This window comes from Arachis stenosperma, chromosome 6 (genome assembly GCF_014773155.1).
Source record: "Arachis stenosperma cultivar V10309 chromosome 6, arast.V10309.gnm1.PFL2, whole genome shotgun sequence".
Taxonomy (NCBI): Eukaryota; Viridiplantae; Streptophyta; class Magnoliopsida; order Fabales; family Fabaceae; genus Arachis; species Arachis stenosperma.
This window is the reverse complement of record NC_080382.1, coordinates 29,837,559-29,856,293: the sequence shown is the minus strand read 5'-3', so window position 1 is coordinate 29,856,293 and position 18,735 is coordinate 29,837,559. Positions and strand designations below refer to the sequence as shown.

Genomic DNA, 18,735 nt, shown 5'->3' with positions numbered 1-18,735 from the left:
GTTTAACGCTGGAATTTCTTGAGGTGACTTTGAACGCCGGTTTGGGCCATCAAATCTTGGGCAAAGTATGGACTATTATATATTGCTGGAAAGCCCAGGATGTCTACTTTCCAACGCCGTTGAGAGCGCGCCAATTGGGCTTCTGTAGCTCCAGAAAATCCACTTCGAGTGCAGGGAGGTCAGAATCCAACAGCATCTGCAGTCCTTTTGAGTCTCTGGATCAGATTTTTGCTCAGGTCCCTCAATTTCAGCCAGAAAATACCTGAAATCACAGAAAAACACACAAACTCATAGTAAAGTCCAGAAAAGTGAATTTTAACTAAAAACTAATAAAAATATACTAAAAACTAACTAAAAGATACTAAAAACATACTAAAAACAATGCCAAAAAGCATACAAATTATCCGCTCATCACAACACCAAACTTAAATTGTTGCTTGTCCCCAAGCAACTAAAGATCAAATAAGATAAAACGAAGAGAATATGCAATGAACTCCAAAAACATCTATGAAGATCAGTATTAATTAGATGAGCGGGGCTTTTACCTTTTTGCCTCTGAATAGTTTTGGCATCTCACTCTATCCCTTGTAATTCAAAATGATTGGCTTCTTTAGGAACTCAGAATCCAGATAGTGTTAATGATTCTCCTAGTAAAGTATGATGATTCTTGAACATAGCTATTTCTTGAGTCTTGGCCGTGGCCCAAAGCACTCTGTCTTCCAGTATTACCACCGGATACATACATGCCACAGACACATAATTGGGTGAACCTTTTCAGATTGTGACTCAGCTTTGCTAAAGTCCCCAATTAGAGGTGTCCAGGGTTCTTAAGCACACTCTTATTTGCCTTGGATCACAACTCTTATTCTTTTTTTTTTCTTTCTCTTTTTTTTCGGTTTTTCTTTTTTTTCTCTTTTTTTTTTCGTTTGCTTTTTCTCTTTTTTTTCTGCTTTTTCTTGCTTCAAGAATCATTTTTAATGATTTTTCAGATCCTCAGTAATATGTCTCCTTTTTCATCATTCTTTCAAGAGCCAACATTCATGAACCACAAGTTCAAAAGACATATGCACTGTTCAAGCATACATTCAGAGAACAAAAGTGTTGCCACCACATCAAAATAATTAAACTATTATAAAATTCAGAATTCATGCAATTCTTTCCTTTCTCAATTAAGCACGTTTTTATTCAAGAAAGGTGATGGATTCATAGGACATTCATAACTTTAAGGCATAGACACTAAGATACTAATGATCACAAGACACAAACATGGACAAACATAAAGCATAAAAATCGAAAAACAGAAGAATAAAGAACAAGGAAATCAAGGAACGGGTCCACCTTAGTGATGGCGGCTCTTTCTTGCTCTTGAAGATCCTATGGAGTGCTTGAGCTCCTCAATGTCTCTTCCTTGTCTTTGTTGCTCCTCCCTCATGATTCTTTGGTCTTCTCTAATTTCATGGAGGAGAATGGAGTGTTCTTGATGCTCCACCCTTAGTTGTCCCATGTTGGAACTCAACTCTCCTAGGGAGGTGTTTAGTTGCTCCCAATAATTTTGTGGAGGAAAGTGCATCCCTTGAGGAATCTCAGGGATCTCATGGTGAGAGGGGTCTCTTGTGTATTCCATCCTTTTCTTGGTGATGGGCTTGTCCTCATCAATGGGGGTATCTCCCTCTATGTCAACTCCAACTGAATAACAGAGGTGACAGATGAGATGAGGAAAGGCTAACCTTGCCAAAGTGGAGGTCTTGTCCGCCACCTTGTAGAGTTCTTGGGCTATAACCTCATGAACTTCTATTTCTTCTCCAATCATGATGCTATGGATCATGATGGCCCGGTCTATGGTAACTTCGGACCGGTTGCTAGTGGGAATGATTGAGCGTTGTATGAACTCTAACCATCCTCTAGCCACGGGCTTGAGGTCATGCCTTCTTAATTGAACCGGCTTTCCTCTTGAATCTTGCTTCCATTGTGCGCCCTCTTCACATATGGTTGTGAGGACTTGGTCCAACCTTTGATCAAAGTTGACCCTTCTAGTGTAAGGGTGCTCATCTCCTTGCATCATAGGCAAGTTGAACGCCACCCTCACACTCTCCGGACTAAAATCCAAGTATTTCCCCCGAACCATAGTGAGATAATTCTTTGGATTCGGGTTCACACTTTGGTCATGGTTCTTGGTGATCCATGCATTGGCATAGAACTCTTGAACCATTAAGATTCCGACTTGTTGAATGGGGTTGGTAAGCACTTCCCAACCTCTTCTTCGGATCTCATGGCGGATCTCCGGATATTCACCCTTTTTGAGTGAAAAGGGGACTTCGGGGATCACCTTCTTCAAGGCCACAACTTCATAGAAGTGGACTTGATGCACCCTTGAGAGGAATCTATCCATCTCCCATGACTCGGAGGTGGAAGCTTTTGCCTTCCCTTTCCTCTTTTTAGAGGTTTCTCCGGCCTTGGATGCCATAAATGGTTATGAAAAAGCACGCTTTTACCACACCAAACTTAAAATGTTTGCTCGTCCTCGAGCAAAAGAAGAAAGAAGAGAGTAGAAGAAGGAAATGAGGAAGAGGGGGAAGGTGGTTGGCCAAGAAGGGAAGAAGGGGTGGGTTGTGTGAAAATGAAGGGTTGAAGAAGGGTATATATAGGAGAGAGGGGGGTAATGGTTCGGCCATGATGGGTGGGTTTGGGAGGGAAAGTGGTTTGAATTTGAAGGGTGAGGTTGGTGGGGATTTATGAAGGATAGATGTGAGTGGTGAAGAGATAGATGGGATTTGATAGGTGAAGGGTTTTTTGGGGAAGAGGTATTGAGGTGATTGGTGAATGGGGGAAGAAGAGAGAGTGATGGTGGGGTCCTGTGGGGTCCACAGATCCTGTGGTGTCAAGGAAAAGTCATCCCTGCACCAAATGTTGCTCAAAATCACGTTTGAGCTATTTCTGGCGTTAAACGCCGGGCTGGTGCCCATTCCTGGCGTTTAACGCCAGGTTGTTGCCCTTTACTGGCGTTTAACGCCAGTCTGGTGCCCCTTTCTGGCGTTAAACGCCCAGAATGGTGCCAGACTGGGCGTTAAACGCCCAACAGCTAGCATTACTGGCGTTTGAACGCCAGCTTCTTCTCCTCCAGGGTGTGCTATTTTTCTTCCTGTTTTTCATTCTGTTTTTGCTTTTTTCATTGTTTTTGTGACTTCTTATGATCATCAACCTACAAAAAAGATAAAATAACAAAAGAAAATAGTTAACTATAAAACATTGGGTTGCCTCCCAACAAGCGCTTCTTTAATGTCATTAGCTTGACAGAGGACTCTCATGGAGCCTCAGAAATACTCAGAACCGTGTTGGAACCTCCCAACACCAAACTTAGAGCTTGAATGTGGGGGTTCAACACCAAACTTAGAGTTTGGTTGTGGCCTCCCAACACCAAACTTAGAGTTTGACTGTGGGGGCTCTGCTTGGCTCTGTTTTGAGAGAAGCTCTTCATGCTTCCTCTCCATGATGATAGAGGGATGTCCTTGGGCCTCAAACACCAAGGATTCTCCATTCACTTGAATGATCAACTCTCCTCTATCAACATCAATCACAGCCTTTGCTGTGGCTAGGAAGGGTCTGCCAAGGATGATGGATTCATCCATGCACTTCCCAGTCTCTAGGACTATGAAATCAGTAGGGATGTAATGGTCTTCAATCTTCACCAAAACATTCTCTACAAGTCCTTGAGCTTGTTTTCTTGAATTGTCTGCCATCTCTAATGAGATTCTTGCAGCTTGCACCTCAAAGATCCCTAATTTCTCCATTACAGAGAGGGGCATGAGGTTTACACTTGACCCTAAGTCACACAAGGCCTTTTTGAAGGTCATGGTGCCTATGGTACAAGGTATAGAAAACTTCCCAGGATCTTGCCTCTTTAGAGGCAGTTTCTGCCTAGACAAGTCATCCAGTTCTTTGGTGAGCAAAGGTGGTTCTTCCTCCCAAGTCTCATTTCCAAATAACTTGTCATTTAGCTTCATGATTGCTCCAAGGTATTTAGCAACTTGCTCTTCAGTGACCTACTCATCCTCTTCAGGGGAAGAATACTCATCAGAGCTCATGAATGGCAGAAGTAAGTCCAATGGAATCTCTATGGTCTCATTTTGAGCCTCAGATTCCCATTGTTCCTCACTGAGGAACTCAGAGGAGATTGGTACACGTCCACTGAGGTCTTCCTCAGTGGCGTCCTCCTCCTCTCTTTCCTCTCCATATTCGGCCATGTTTATGGCTTTGCACTCTCCTTTTGGATTTTTTTCTGTATTACTTGGAAGAGTACTGGGAGGGAGTTCAGTAATTTTCTTGCTCAGCTGTCCCACTTGTCCTTCCAAATTTCTGATGGAGGACCTTGTTTCATTCATGAAACTTTGAGTGGTCTTTATTAGATCAGAGACCATTGTTGCTAAGTCAGAAGTATTCTGCTTAGAACTCTCTGTCTGTTGCTGAGAAGATGATGGAAAAGGCTTGTCATTGCTAAACCTGTTTCTTCCACCATTATTGTTATTGAAACCTTGTTGAGGTCTCTCTTGATTCTTCCATGAGAAATTTGGGTGATTTCTCCATGAAGAATTATAGGTGTTTCATAGGGTTCTCCTAGGTAATTCACCTCTTCCATTGAAGGGTTCTCAGGATCATAAGCTTCTTCCTCAGATGAAGCATCCTTAGTACTGTTTGGTGCATTTTGCATTCCAGACAGACTTTGAGAAATCAAATTGACTTGTTGAGTCAATATCTTGTTCTGAGCCGATATGGCATTCAGAGTGTCAATCTCAAGAACTCCTTTCTTCTGACTAGTCCCATTGTTCACAGGATTCCTTTCAGAAGTGTACATGAATTGGTTATTTGCAACCATTTCAATGAGCTCTTGAGCTTCTGCAGGCGTCTTCTTCAGATGAAGAGATCCTCCAGCAGAGCTATCCAAAGACATCTTGGATAGTTCAGAGAGACCATCATAGAAAATACCTATGATGCTCCATTCAGAAAGCATGTCTGAAGGACATCTTCTGATTAATTGTTTGTATCTTTCCCAAGCTTCATAGAGGGATTCTCCATCCTTCTGTCTGAAGGTTTGGACTTCCACTCTAAGCTTACTCCATCTTTGTGGTGGAAAGAACTTTGCCAAGAAGGCATTGACTAGCTTTTCCCAAGAGTCCAGGCTTTCTTTAGGTTGAGAATCCAACCATATTCTAGCTCTGTCTCTTACAGCAAAAGGGAATAGCATCAGTCTGTAGACCTCAGGGTTAACCCCATTAGTCTTGACTGTGTCACAGATTTGCAAGAATTCAGCTAAGAACTGATGAGGATCTTCCATTGGAAGTCCATGGAACTTGCAATTCTGTTGCATTAGAGAAACTAATTGAGGCTTTAGCTCAAAGTTGTTTGCTCCAATGGCAGGGATAGAGATGCTTCTCCCATAGAAATCAGGAGTAGGTGCAGTAAAGTCACCCAGCACCTTCCTTGCATTGTTGGCATTATTGTTGTTTTCGGCTGCCATGTGTTCTTCTTCTTTGAAGAATTCGGTCAGGTCCTCTAAAGAGAGTTATGCTTTAGCTTCTCTTAGCTTTCTCTTCAGGGTCCTTTCAGGTTCAGGATCAGCTTCAACAAGAATGCCTTTGTCTCTGCTCCTGCTCATATGAAAGAGGAGAGAAAAGAAAATGTGGAATCCTCTATGTCACAGTATAGAGATTCCTTGAAGTGTCAGAGGAAAAGAGAAATAGTAAGAAGAAGGAGAAGAAGAATTCGAACTTTAATTAGATAAGGTTCGAATTGTGCATTTAGAAGGAGTGGTACTCCATAAATAGAAGGATGTGGGAAGGAGGGAAGAGAATTTTCGAAAATTCAATTAAAAGATTTTGAAAACATTTTGAAAATTTGATTGATAATTTTCGAAAATTAAAAGTGAAAAAGAAATCAAGTGATTTTTGAAAAAGATTTTGAAATTAGAAATTAAAAAGATTTGATTGAAAACCATTAAAAAAAATGTGATTAAAAAGATTTGATTGAAAAGTTATGGTTTTAAAAAGATGTGATTGAGAAGATATGATTTGAAAACAATTTTAAAGGATATGATTTGAAAACAATTTGAAAAGATGTGATTTAAAAAAAATAAAATTGATGACTTGCCTAACAAGAAAAGATATGATTCAAACATAAAACCCTCCTTAATAGAAAAGGCAAAAAATGTTCAATCAAATCATTAATTGTTAGTAAGTATCTTTGAAAAAGGAAAGAAATTGATTTTGAAAACATTTGATTGAAAAGATATGATTTGAAAAAGATTTGGTTTTGAAAAACTTTGAAAACTTGAAAAAAAGATTGATTTGAAAACAAAATCTTCCCCCTAGCACCATCCTGGCGTTAAACGCCCAGAATGGTATACATTCTGGCGTTTAACGCCCAAAATGCTACCTTTTTTGGGCGTTAAACGCCCAACCAGGTACCCTGGCTGGCGTTTAAACGCCAGTCTGCCTTCTTCACTGGGCATTTTTGAATGCTCAGCTTTTTCTGTATAATTCCTCTGCAGTATGTTCTGAATCTTCAATTCTTTGTATTATTGACTTGAAAAGACACAAATTAAAAATATTTTTGGATTTTTAATAATCAAAATGCAACAAGAATCAAATAACAATGCATGCAAGACACCAAACTTAGTAGTTTGTGTACTACTGACACTATATGAGACACATAAATACTCAAGCCAAAAGAATTCAAAGATCAGAGTAAGAAATCATCAAGAATTACTTGAAGATCCTTAAGACACATGAATGAATGCATGCAATTGACACCAAACTTAAGATGAGACACTAGACTTAAGCAAGAAACAGCAAATATTTTTTTTTTGTTTTTATGATTTTGTAAATTTTTTGTGTTTTTCGAAAATTAAGTGGAAAAAGGTATCAAAATTCTTAATGAGAATTCCAGGAATCAGTGCAATGCTAGTCTAAGACTCCGGTCCAGGAATTAGACATGGCTTCACAGCCAGCCAAGCTTTCAAAGAAAGCTTCGGTCCAAAACACTAGACATGACCAAAGGTCAGCCAAGCCTTAGCGGATCACTGCTCCAAAAGCAAAATTGATGAAAATCATCAAGCTCTTGTGGTGATAAGTTGAAACCTCGGTCCAATCAGATTAGACATGGCTTCTCAGCCAGCCAGATTTCAACAAATCATCATGAAACTCTAGAATTCACCTTCAAGAATTTCGAAAAAAAAATACCTAATCTAAGCAACAAGATGAACCGTCAGTTGTCCAAACTAGAACAATCCCAGGCATTGTTACCAAAAGCTTGCTCAAAACTTGAACAATCCCCGGCAACGGCGCCAAAAACATGGTGCGCGAAATTGTGAACAATACTTTTTCACAACTCTCATAATCCCCGGTAATGGCTCCAAAAACTGGGTAGCTCAATACCATGGCATTACACAACTTCGCACAACTAACCAGCAAGTGCACTGGGTCGTCCAAGTAATACCTTACGTGAGTAAGGGTCGATCCCACGGAGATTGTTAGCATTGAAGCAAGCTATGGTCATCTTGTAAATCTTAGTCAGGCAAACTCAAATGTATATGATGATGAACGAAAATAATATAAAATAAAGATAGTGATACTTATGCATATCATTGGTGTAAGAGCTTCAGACAAGTGTATGAAGATGCCTTCCCTTCCGTCTCTCTGCTTTCCTACTGCCTTCATCCAATCCTTCTTACTCCTTTCCATGGCAAGCTCGTGTAGGGTTTCACTGTTGTCAGCAGCTACCTCCCATCCGCGCAGTGAAAGCTAATGCACGCACTCTGTCACAGTACTGCCAATCACCGGTTTGGTTCCCTCCCCTACCGGAATAGAATCCCTCTTTTGCGTCTGTCACTAACGCCCAGTAGGTTACAGGTTTGAAGCACGTCACAGTCATTCAATCATTGAATCCTACTCAGAATACCACAGACAAGGTTAGACCTTCCGGATTCTCTTGAATGCTGCCATCAAGTCCTGCCTATACCACGAAGACTCTGATCTCACGGAATGGTTGGCTCGTTTGTCAGGCGAGCACTCGGTTGTCAGGCGATCAACCATGCATCGTGCAATCGGAAATCCAAGAGATATTCACTAAGCCTCAGATGCTTGTAGAACAAGAATGGTTGTCAGTCACCTTGTTCATGAGTGAGAATGGTGATGGGCGTCAATCATCACCTTCATCATGTTGAAGAACAAGTGATATCTTGGATAAAGAACAAGCGGAATTGAATGGAAGAACAATAGTAATTGCATTAATACTCGAGGTACAGCAGAGCTCCACACCTTAATCTATGGTGTGTAGAAACTCCACCGTTGAAAATACATAAGCATAAGGTCTAGGCATGGCCGAATGGCCAGCCTCCCAAAGGTCTAAGATAGCATAAACGAAGATAGCTACCAAAGTCTTCTAAATACAATAGTAAAAGGTCCTACTTATAGAAAACTAGTACATAGATGAGTAAATGACATAAAAATCCACTTCCGGCCCACTTGGTGTGTGCTTGGGCTGAGCAATGAAGCTTTTCGTGTAGAGACTCTCCTTGGAGTTAAACGCCAGCTTTAGTGCCAGTTTGGGCGTTTAACTCCCAATTAGGTGCCAGTTCCGGCGTTTAACGCTGGAATTTCTTGAGGTGACTTTGAACGCCGGTTTGGGCCATCAAATCTTGGGCAAAGTATGAACTATTATATATTGCTGGAAAGCCCAGGATGTCTACTTTCCAACGCCGTTGAGAGCGCGCCAATTGGGCTTCTGTAGCTCCAGAAAATCCACTTCGAGTGCAGGGAGGTCAGAATCCAACAGCATCTGCAGTCCTTTTGAGTCTCTGGATCAGATTTTTGCTCAGGTCCCTCAATTTCAGCCAGAAAATACCTGAAATCACAGAAAAACACACAAACTCATAGTAAAGTCCAGAAAAGTGAATTTTAACTAAAAACTAATAAAAATACTAAAAACTAACTAAAAGATACTAAAACATACTAAAAACAATGCCAAAAAGCATACAAATTATCCGCTCATCAGTTAGGGACAGCTTGGTTTAGCCGCTTAGGCCAGGAATTTATTCCTTTGGGCCGTCCTAACCACTGATGCTCAAAGCCTTGGGCCCTTTTACCCTTGTCTTTTGGTTTTAAGGGCTATTGGCTTTTTTGTGGTTGATTTTAATTTATTTCTTTCTTTTTATTTTTTTGCCACTTTTCTTTTTTTTTTCGCATGCAAGCTTTTTCCTTTTCTTTTTGCTGATTTTTCTTGATTCAAGAATCAATTTATGGATTTTTCAGATCACCAATAATACTTTCCTTTTTCCTTATTCTTTCAAGAGCCAACATTCATAAATTTCAACTTCAAATATGCACTATTTAATCATATATTCAGAAAACAAAAACAAATGACACCACATCAACATAATTAAACTAATCTTATTTAAACTTGAAATTCATGCATCTCTCAATTATTTTCAAAAAAAAATCATTTAAGCAAGGTGAGAGATATATGGAACATTTTACAACTTAAAGACATCAATGCAAATGATCATGTAACTAGAACAAGAGAACAGATAAATAAAGAAAAAAAATAGAAAAATAATAGGAAAGGAGTAAAAGAGAACGAATCCACCTGAATGATGGTGGCTAGTCCTCCTCCTTGCGGATCCCATGTAGTGCTTGATCTCTTCAATGTCACTCCTTTGTCTTCGTTGAGGCGGCTGCACAAGGTTCATGTGCATGCTTCCTAATTTACTCCATCCTCTTCTTCTATACTTAAGAGTGGTAAAAGTCACAAAGCAAGGCTTTTGCAACACCAAACTTAAGAGTTTTGGTCGTCCTCGAGTAAATATGATTACTGGGGAAGAAGAAGGTGGGGCAGTGGAGCTTCCGTGGGACCTCTTGGTCCTGAGAGGCTAGGAAATTCCAGATTCTCTGCTTCTCTGCACTAGCATTTGAACGCTCAGGGGCTGCTCTCTAGCCGGCGTTCAACGCTAGCAATGTTCCCCTCTTGGGGCGTTGAACGCCCAGTGAGGGCTTCCTCACTGGCATTCAACTTTGACACTCCATCCAGAGTGCTATATTTTCACTGCTGTGAATTTTGTCTCTTGACTAATGCATATGATCATGACTCTAACAACTAAAATAAAAAACAAAAGAAAATAGATATGGTTGAGTAAACTTGGGTTGCCTCCCAACAAGCGATCTTTTAAAGTCACTAGCTTGACCTTTAGCTCCTTACGGAGCTGAGTATGGGCTCAGATTTTTGCCCTTGACAGTGAATTTTCTTCCTATCCTCTCATGAATGAGCTCTGCATGCTCTAGAGATAGGTGGTGCACGAAAATTGCAATCGCACTTTTGCAATCCGCATAACTAACCAGCAAGTGCACTGGGTCGTCCAAGTAATACCTTACGTGAGTAAGGGTCGATCCCACGGAGATTGTTGGTATGAAGCAAGCTATGGTTATCTTATTAATCTTAGTCAGGATGCCGATAAGGTTCTTTGAATTTAATTGTAAAAAGTGAAAGTGTTTGGAATAAGTAATTGTTACTCAATAATGGAGAATATTTTGGAGTTTTGGAGATGCTTTGTCCTCTGAATTTCAGCTTTTCTCTTGTCCTCCTCTTAACACACGCAAGGCTCCTCCCATGGCAAGCTGTATGTAGGGCGTCACCGTTGTCAATGGCTACTTCCCATCTCTCAGTGAAAATGGTCCAAATGCTCTGTCACAGCACGGCTAATCATCTGTTAGTTCTCGATCATGTCGGAATAGGATCCATTGATCCTTTTGCATCTGTCACTACGCCCAACAATCACGAGTTTGAAGCTCGTCACAGCCATTCAATCATTGAATCCTACTAGGAATACCACAGACAAGGTTCAGACTTTCCAGATTCTCATGAATGCCACCATAAATCCTAGCTTATACCACGAAGATTCTTATTAAGAAATCTAAGAGATACTCATTCAATCTGATGTAGAACGGAGGTGGTTGTCAGGCACACGTTCATGGATTAAGGAAGGTGATGAGTGTCACGGATCATCACCTTCTTCATAGTGAAGCGCGAATGACATCTTAGATAGGAACAAGCATGTTTGAATGGAAACAAAAATAATTGCATTAATTCATCGAGACGCTGCAGAGCTCCTCACCCCCAACAATGGAGTTTAGAGACTTATGCCATCAAAGAGGATATAATTCAGATCTAAAATGTCATGAGATACAAAATAAGTCTCTAAAAGTTGTTTAAATACTAAACTAGTAGCCTAGGTTTACAGAAAATGAGTAAACTAAGATGAATAGTGCAGAAATTCACTTCTGGGGCCCACTTGGTGTGTGCTGGGGCTGAGACTTAAGCTTCTCACGTGCCTGGGCTGTTTCTGGAGTCGAACGCCAGGTTGTAACCTATTTCTGGCGTTGAACTCCAACTTGCAACCTGTTTCTGGCGCTGAACGCCAGACTTCAACATGGAACTGGCGTTGAACGCCAGTTTACGTCATCTATCTTCGTGCAAAGTATGAACTATTATATATTTCTGGAAAGCTCTAGATGTCTACTTTCCAACCCAATTGAGAGCGTGGCAATTGGACTTCTGTAGCTCCAAAAAATCCATTCCAAGTGCAGGGAGGTCAGAATCCAATAGCATCAACAGTCCTTTTTCAGCCTAAATTAGATTTTTGCTCAGCTCCCTCAATTTCAGCCAGAAAATACCTGAAAACACAGAAAAATACACAAACTCATAGTAAAGTCCAGAAATATAATTTTTTCCTAAAAACTAATAAAAATCTACTAAAAACTAACTAAAACATACTAAAATCTACATGAAATTACCCCCAAAAAACGTATAAAATATCCACTCATCACAACACCAAACTTAAACTTTTGCTTGTCCCCAAGCAACTAGATAAATAAAATAGGATAAAAAGAAATTAAGAAGCAATAATATCTCAGAGTTTTAAGTGAAGCTCAGATTCTAATTAGATGAGCGGGGCTAGTAGCTTTTTGCTTCTGAACAGTTTTGCCATCTCACTTTATCCTTTGAAATTCAGAATGATTGGCATCTATAGGAACTCATAATTCAGATAGTATTATTGATTCTCCTAGTTTAGTATGTAGATTCTTGAACACAGCTACTTGATGAGTCTTGGCCGTGGCCCTAATCACTTTGTTTTCCAGTATTACTACCGGATACATAAATGCCACAGACATATAACTGGGTGAACCTTTTCAGATTGTGACTTAGCTTTGCTCAAGTCTCCAATTAGAGGTGTCCAAAGTTCTTAAGCACACTCTTTTGCCTTGGATCATGACTTTAACCACTCAGTCTCAAGCTTTTCACTTAGACCTGCATGCTATAAGCACATGGTTAGGGAGAGCTTGATTTAGCCGCTTAGGCCTGGATTTACTTCCTTGGGCCCTCCTAACCATTGATGCTTAAAGCCTTGGATCCTTTTCACCCTTGCCTTTGTTTAAAGAGCTATTGGCTTTTTCTACCTCTTTTGCTTTTTTTTTCACTGCTTTTTCTTGCTTCAAGAATCAATTTCATGATTTTTCAGATCAGCAATAATATTTCTCTTGTTCATCATTCTTTCAGGAGCCAACAATTTTAACATTCATAAAATTCAATATCAAAAATATGCACTGTTCAAGCATTCATTCAGAAGACAAAAAGTATTGCCACCACATATAAATAATTAGAATTTTCCTTATTAAGAACTCAAAAAAATATTGCCTCTTTATTCAAAAAATCTTACTATTTTATTCATGTTTGATGATGATGAGAAAAATAAGTTATAGCTTACTTGGAGATAAAATCAAAATAGATATACTAATTAATACTACTCATACATAACTTCTAAGGTAAATTCCTATAAGAACAGCTATCACAAAGTTAAGACTAAGATTAGGACTCAACAACCTTTATTTTGGGAAGTGGATGTTCCTCTAGTCTGTGGGGTGCTTGGTCCTTCAAAAGATAATTTCTGACGCTTCAGTTCCTTCAAGTCACGCCCTTGCTCTTCTTGTTCCCTAAGCAATAATTTGCAAAGTGTGTTATTTTGATTATTCCGTTCTTCCTTTATTTGGTCCATAGCTTCTTGCAACTTGGTAACAGATGCTTCAAGATGCTCCCAGTATTCAAATTGCGGGATTTTCGGGAGGAATTCCTGTGCTCTCCTCTTGATGGGGTCATCCTGCACTTGTTGTTTTTCCATTGATATTTTGGTGATTGGTCGCTCAACTGAGATATACTCAGTTATTCCCATCTTCACTCCAGCATCTTTACATAGCATAGATATTAAGCTTGGATAAGCCAATTTAGCATCTTTGGAGTTCTTGTTTGCAATTATGTAAAGTTCACACAAAATCAGCTGATGAACTTCCACTTCTCTTCCCAACATAATGCAGTGAATCATCACTGCTCTTTTAACGGTGACCTCAGAGCGGTTACTAGTGGGCAGTATAGAACGCCCAATGAAGTCCATCCAGCCTCTGGCAACTGGTTTAAGATCTTCTCTCTTGAGTTGATTTGGGACGCCCTTGGTGCTGGTGGTCCACCTGGCTCCAGGGATGCATATGTCCTCTAGAATCTTGTCCAGGCCTTTATTTGTTCTCATCATTCTCCTATTAAAGGAGTCTGGGTCATCTTTCAGCTGAGGTAGCTTAAAGATCTCCCTGATTTTATCAGTGTGGATGTGAACAATCTTTCCTCTGACCAAGGTCCGATAGTCATAGAGAGCAGTTCCAAATATTCTCTGCCTGTCTGTTTGCCATATATTAGCGTAGAATTCCTGAACCATGTTTCTCCCTACCTTTGTTTCAGGATTAGCTAGGATTTTCCAGCTCCTGTTTCGAATTTGCTCTTGGATCTCCGGATATTCATCTTCTTTCAGATCGAATTTGACTTCTAGGATCACTGACCTTAGACCCATTATTTTGTAGTAATGTCTGAATGTTCTTTGGTTAAGAACTTCCCTTGATTCCAAAGGGGTTTTGGAATACTCCCTTTCTTGCCTCTTGGAGTGGGTTGTTTTCCTTTAGGAGCCATGATCTTAGTGGGTATGGTTTAGTGATCACGGATAAACACACCAAACTTAGAGTTTTGCTTGTCCTCAAGCAAAAGAAAAGAAAGGAGAGGGTAGAAGGAGAGCTAGTTTTCGAACTGTTGAGGAGAGGAGAGAGGCCGAAAGTGGATTTAAAGGGAAGGGTGGGTTTTCGAAATTTTGAAGAAGGATAGGATAGAAGATATGATTTGTAAAAGATAAATATGATAGGAAAAAGATATAATTGAAAATTGAAAAGATATAGAAGATATTTGAAAAAGATATTTCTGAAATTTTTTTTAAAGATTTGGGATTAATTTGAAAAGATAATTGATTTTTTTGAAAAAAGATTTGAAAAGAAGTTGGATGGGATTTGAAAAAAGGATTTGTGTTTATGAATTAAGATACATTTGATATTTTTGAAAAAGGGATTTTAGAAATTAGGATTAAAATTTTTGGAATTGAAGGATGAGAGTTTGTAACATGTTTATGCAAGGAATCATGAATTGAAATATGAAAATTGAAATAAATGTGAAGTAAAAACGAAATTACCTCCTCCCCACAATCCTGGCGTTAAACGCCCAAACGCTGCATGTTTTGGGCGTTTAACGCCCATTTGCAGCTTCTCCTAGGTGTTCAACGCACAGTTGTTGCTTCTAGCTGGCGTTCAACGCGAGGAACTCCTTTGTCACTGGGTGTTTTTCTGAACGCACAGGATGCTATAAATCTGAAGTTGAACGCCCAGAAGGTGCTTCTTTCTGGCGTTCAATGCCCAGAAGATGCTTCTTTCTGGCGTTTAACGCCCAGATGGCTATCCTTACTGGCGTTGAACACCCAGTAAGTGCTTCTTTTGGGCGTTCAGCGCCCAAAACAGCTCTTACTGGCTTTTTTTTGCACTAGTGAGCTTCTTTTTGCTGTTTTATCCTCTAAATCCTTCTGTAACTCTGTGAACTCAAGCAATTGCTATTTTACCTTGAAGATAATTGACATAAACCTGTAAAAATCAATTAATTAACAAATAAGCTTTGTAAATGGCTGGGTTGCCTCCCAGCAAGCGCTTCTTTATTGTCTTTAGCTGGACTATTACTGAGCTTTAATCAAGTCTCAATTTTGAGCATTCTTGCTCAAAATTGCTTTCAAGATAATGTTTAACTCTCTGTCCATTAACAATGAACTTTTTGTTAGAATCATTATCCTAAAGCTCCACGTATCCATATGGTGACACACTTGTAATCACATATGGACCTCTCTACCGGGATTTCAATTTCCCAGGGAATAATCTGAGCCTAGAATTAAATAGCAGAACTTTTTACCCTGCCTCAAAGACTATGGATGATAATTTCTTATTATGCCATCTTTTTGCTTTCTCTTTGTAAACTTTTGCATTTTCGAAAGCATTGAGTCTGAATTCCTCTAGCTCATTTAACTGGAGCAATCATTTTTCTCCAGCTAACTTGGCATCAAGGTTTAGGAATCTGGTTGCCCAATAGGCCTTGTGTTCCAGTTCTACTGGCAAGTGACAGGCTTATCCATACACCAGCTGGTATGGAGAAGTTCCTATAGGTGTCTTGAATGCTGTTCTGTATGCCCACAGAGCATCATCCAAGCTTCTTGCCCAATCCCTTCTACGGTTAATCACAGTCCGTTCTAGGATTCTTTTAAGTTCTCTATTAGAGACTTCAGCTTGCCCATTTGTCTGTGGATGATATGGAGTAGCTACCCTGTGGCTAACTTCATATCGAACCAAAGCAGAGTAAAGTTATTTATTGCAGAAATGAGTGCCCCATCACTGATTAGTATTCTAGGGATACCAAATCTGCTGAAGATGTGTTTCTGGAGGAATTTCAGCACTATCTTAGTATCGTTAGTGGGTGTTGCAATAGCTTCCACCCATTTGGATACATAATCCACTGCCACCAGAATATAAGTGTTTAAGTATGATGGTAGGAAAGGCCCCATGAAGTCAATACCCCATACATCAAACAACTCAATCTCCAAGATCCCTTGTTGAGGCATGGCATAACTGTGAGGCAGATTGCCAGATCTTTGGCAACTGTCACAATTAAGTACAAACACTCGGGAGTCTTTATAGAGAGTAGGCCAGTAGAAGCCATATTGGAGGACTCTTGTAGCTGTTCGCTCACTTCCAAAATGTCCTCCATACTGTGATCCATTGCAGTGCCAGAGGATCTTTTGTGCTTCTTCTTTAGGCACACATCTACGAATTACTCCGTCTGCACATCTCTTGAAGAGATACGGTTCATCCCAAAGATAGTACTTTGCATCCGTGATCAACTTCTTTGTTTGCTGCCTACTGTACTCTTTGGGTATGAATCTCACTGCCTTGTAGTTTGCAATGTCTGCAAACCATGGCACTTCCTAGATGGCAAAGAGGTGCTCATCTGGATAAGTTTTCAGAGATTTCAGTAAGAGGGAGGGACACTCCTTCTACTGGTTCTATTCGGGACAGATGATCTGCTACTTGATTCTCTGTCCCTTTTCTGTCTCTTATTTCTATATCAAACTCTTGCAGAAGCAACACCTATCTGATGAGTCTGGGTTTTGAATCTTTTTTGTGAGTAGATATTTAAGAGCAGCATGGTTAGTGTACACAATCACTTTTGATCCTACTAAATAAGATCTGACCTTGTCAACGGCGTAAACCACTGCAAGTAACTCTTTTTCTATGGTTGTGTAATTCTTCTGTGCGTCATTTAAAACACGACTGGCATAGTAAATGACGTGCAGAAGCTTGTCATGCCTTTGTCCCAACATTGCACCAATGGCATGGTCACTGGCATCACACATCAGTTCAAATGGTAATGTCCAGTCTGGTGCAGAGATGACTGGTGTTGTGACCAACTTAGCTTTCAGAGTCTCAAACGCCTGCAGACACTCTTTATCAAAGATAAATGGCGTGTCAGCAGCTAGCATATTACTCAAAGGTTTGGCGATTTTTGAAAAATCTTTTATAAACCTCCTATAGAATCATGCATACCCCAGAAAGCTTCTGATTGCCTTAACATTGGCTGGTGGTGGTAACTTTTCAATTACCTCTACCTTAGCTTGATCCACCTCTATTCCCTTGTTCGAAATTTTATACCCAAGGACAATTCCTTCATTCACCATAAAGTGACATTTCTCCCAGTTTAAAACCAGGTTGGTCTCTTGGCACCTCTTTAGAACAAGTGCTAGATGGTCAAGACAGGAGCTGAATGAGTCTCCAAATACTGAAAAGTCATCCATGAAGACTTCCAGAAATTTTTCCACCATATCAGAGAAAATGAAGAGCATGCACCTCTGAAAGGTTGCAGGTGCATTGCACAGACCAAATGGCATCCTTCTGTATGCAAATACACCAGATGGACATGTGAATGCTATTTTTTCTTGATCTTTGGGATCTACTTCAATTTGATTATAACCTGAATATCCATCCAGGAAGTAGTAGTATTTATGACCTACTAGTCTTTCTAGCATTTGGTCTATGAATGGTAAAGGAAAATGATCCTTTCTGGTAGCTGTGTTGAGCTTTCTGTAATCAATACACATACGCCACCCTGTAACTGCTCTTGTAGGAACCAGTTCATTTTTTTCATTATGGACCACTGTCATACCACCTTTCTTAGGGACGACTTGGACGGGGCTTACCCAGGGGCTATCAGAAATAGGATAAATAATCCCAGCCTCTAATAATTTAGTGACCTCCTTCTACACCACCGCCTTCATGGCTAGATTCAGCCACTTCTGTGGTTGAACCACTGGCTTAGCGTCACCCTCCAATAGGATCTTGTGCATGCATCTGGCTGGACTAATGCCCTTAAGATCACTGATGGACCACCCAAAAGCTGTCTTGTGTGTCCTTAGCACTTGAATTAGTGCTTCCTCTTCCTATGGCTCTAAGGTAGAGCTTATGATTACAGGAAAGGTATCACCTTCTCCTAGAAATGCATATTTCAAGGATGGTGGTAATGATTTGAGCTCGGGTTTGGGAGGTTTCTTCTCTTCCTGAGGGATTTTCAGAGGTTCTATTATTCTCTCTGGTTCCTCCAGATCAGGCTGAACATTTTTAAAGATCTCCTCTAGCTCTGATTCGAGACTCTCAGTCATATTGACCTCTTTTACCAGAGAGTCAATAATATCAATGCTCATGCAGTCATTTTGGGTGTCTGGATGCTGCATAGCTTTGACTTAAACTCGTCCTCATTGACTCTCAGGGTCAATTCCCCTTTTTGGATGTCAATGAGGGTTCGTCCTAGTTGCTAGGAAAGGTCTTCCTAGAATGAGAGTTACACTCTTGTGCTCCTCCATTTCCAGCACCACAAAGTCAGTGGGAAAGGCAAATGGCCCAACCTTGACAATCATGTCTTCAATTATGCCTGATGGGTATTTAATGGAGCCATCAGCAAGTTGGAGACATATCCGGGTTGGTTTAACTTCATCAGTCAACCCAAGCTTTTTGATAGTAGCTGCAGGTATTAGGTTAATACTTGCCCCAAGATCACATAGAGCTTGCTTAGTACAAGTACCTTCTAATGTGCATGGTATCATAAAGCTTCTCAGATCTTTAAGCTTCTCAGGTAAGCTTTTCAGAATGACTGCACTGTATTCTTCAGTGAGGTAAACTTTCTCAGTTTCCCTCCAATCCTTCTTATGACTTAAGATCTCTTTCATGAACTTAGCATAAGAGG

General features: G+C 40.1%; 1 non-coding gene across 1 annotated transcript; it reads left to right on the top strand.

Moving 5' to 3' along the window:
* Nucleotides 1-4,999: 4,999 nt before the first annotated feature.
* On the top strand, nucleotides 5,000-5,107 carry LOC130938243 (small nucleolar RNA R71). The gene has a single exon (XR_009069416.1). It is a non-coding gene; the product is annotated as a small nucleolar RNA R71 (small nucleolar RNA).
* The last annotated feature ends 13,628 nt before the right edge of the window (nucleotides 5,108-18,735 follow it).